This window comes from Montipora capricornis, chromosome 2, assembly GCF_036669925.1.
Source record: "Montipora capricornis isolate CH-2021 chromosome 2, ASM3666992v2, whole genome shotgun sequence".
NCBI classification, from domain to species: Eukaryota; Metazoa; Cnidaria; class Anthozoa; order Scleractinia; family Acroporidae; genus Montipora; species Montipora capricornis.
The window spans coordinates 45658982-45661515 of NC_090884.1; the positions used below are offsets into that span (position 1 = coordinate 45658982).

General features: G+C 39.5%; 1 protein-coding gene across 1 annotated transcript in view; it reads left to right on the forward strand.

Annotated features, from left to right (window-relative positions):
- The window catches only part of LOC138038040 (neuropeptide FF receptor 2-like), an 11466-nt gene extending 9605 nt beyond the window's left edge, over positions 1-1861 (forward strand). Inside the window, exon 2 of the mRNA XM_068883866.1 lies at positions 1836-1861. The gene's annotated coding sequence lies outside the window, so the exon portion shown is untranslated. The remainder of the gene's footprint in view (positions 1-1835) is intronic.
- The last annotated feature ends 673 nt before the right edge of the window (positions 1862-2534 follow it).

Sequence of the window (2534 nt, forward strand, 5' to 3'; positions counted from 1 at the left end):
GCAAACTGATTCCCCCATTGCCGCCAAAATTCTAATATGAGAGAGATGAATTCAAAGAAAAGAGGGCGAACACTTAAACTCTCCTTATTTACGCCAGGCATGATCGGTGTACACTGCTTTCCAGTTATAATAACATGTTCTTATCTCTTATCGCCTTCCGCTTCATTTTTTTGTGGGATATTCATCCATGTGCAATGGAAAACCAAATGTCACCCGGTTTGTAGTTCATCCTATATGGGCTTCTGCATCGCATCAGAAAAACGTATTGGCCTTGCGAAACGTGATAGGTTACCTCAATTTACTTTGTGACAAAGTCCCAAAATGATGAGACGAAAAGTTTGGTCGATTATAACAGGACACTCCTAGCTTGATTCATTTGATTTCTACGTACTGTGTTCCCAATTAGTTTCCCATCGCTAGGAGACTTCTAAACACAAAAAGGCCATCATCATCAAACATCCGATACTGCTGTACAGAAAAAGAGAATTATAAGTCTTAGGTTGCGTCGGGTTTAGAACTTTCTCTAACCACTGGTTGGTTTTACGCCCGGGTTTTACGTTGAAGGCCATATTACAAAGCAAAAAAAAACTGAACGAATTTAACGTATGGCTAATTCCTCTCTCGACATAATAAGAACTACCTGGAATATTCTACTGACATCAAGTTGACTGGACTTAGAATACTAACCAGAATAGTAATTGATCATAAGCAAGAGAAAAGTGATTATCGGATAAGATAAATTAGACAATGCCACTCCATGATGTAGGAGTGAAGTAATATTTCCAGATGTGATATCACTAAAAATCTGGTGAATCGACAAAAAAAAAATTATCAACACTATGCCGGATAGGAGTTTGCAGCCTCATCTGAAGAACCACACGGTGATAATGACGATGTATTGCCGATTGAAAGCTTAGTACTTGTGATAAAAGTGATGCACTTTCCATAAAACATGTCTTATCTGCTTCTTGATGTCCGGTGCAATTATGCTAATGAGGTAAGTTCGATTTTGATCACTGAGAATGCCCTTGATTGCCATTAACCTTTAAGCTCTAATTTCTAGTTGGAGTTAAAACTTGAACACGTTCGGATCGCTTTCCCGAAGACCGGTTATCCAGAATTTTATGCTTACCTGTGTCTATTTGAAACTAAGACCCACCACAGAAATTGAATAGTTGCAATTGTTGAGTTGTTGAATTATCGCCGAATCATCTTAATTTAAAGTAATATACGATTGCTGAGGCAGTTTGTGAATTGCTGCACGTTCATCTACTTTCTTTTGAAATGCAGTCCACCATTATCTTTTGCTCTTGTACACGTAAAGGATTTGCGCAACTTCTAATTTTGGCATCAATAATATTGCTTTGCTTTGACCAGTTTAGTTTTTGTCCTCAATCGGTGCTGTTGCATGGTGCACTTTCGCGCGAAAACCTTCCCACATTGAAATTTGTTTCACTTCTCGCCTGAAGTTAGGTTTTTCTAAAAAAAAAAAAATCTCGAGCATAGCAACGAAGTTTCAAGCAGGCGTTATCTTTATTTGGTTAGTGTTTTGTATCATATCTCTCCATTGCCGTCTTTCTCATCTTCTGGGGCCCGTTTCTCGAAAGTTCCGAAACTTTACGGGCCATTCTCGGGTGTCACAATTCGCTCTGTATCTCAAGAACTCGTCAAACTTCGCAGACATTTTGCTTTTTGTTACCTTGAAAACATGTCAAAAGATCGGCTTTTCAAAACAAGCGGTTGACAGTTTCACGAATGGCTTTTCGGGATGTTCGAGAAAAGGGCCCCTGGTGTGTGGTTTTTGTCAAATATAATCACTGACTGTTTCCTTATAGGTCCGCACTATTCAAGTGGATTAAGAAGAGAAGATAATTCTGCTCTATTCATGAAAGTAAAGGAAAAGAACTTCAAAAACATGCATTTATTTTGAACTAAGAAGTTCGTAACGTTATAAAAACACTTTAAAAAACCAAGCTCATTAAATTTATGCAACGTCGCTGACTAAACCTTCCTCGAGTTTTCAAAACTTTCAACCACTACTCGATTAGCAACCTTTTCCAGCCTCCCAGTCCTTTCTCTTTAACGTTTCATGATGAATTGGAAATAAATGTACCATTCTTTAAGGTGATGTTACAAGAGCCGATTTTTAACGTCGATTTTTAATCCATGTTACACGAGACAACTTTTAACGCAACTTTGTTGCGGCAACGGTATGTTATACACGAGACGATTTTTCACGCAACATTACTAGCAACACTTGAACCCAGGCTCCTGCTCGACAAATATGGCGGACAATGAGTTAAGAAGACGGCGGCTGAAAATCATTCGGGTTCTGTTGTCAGTGGACAATCTGGCTTTGAACGGTCGATGGACGACCTCAGAAACTGCAATTGGGTGAAAGACTTCCACTGGGAGTTGTACCGCTGCCCAGCTGGTTCTTTCAGTCCCTCGGTAACTTTTTTAACCTCCCTGAGCATGCATGCTCGAATGCTTTTCCACGCTACTACTAGCTCGCTTCCTGAAAACTCGAAGCC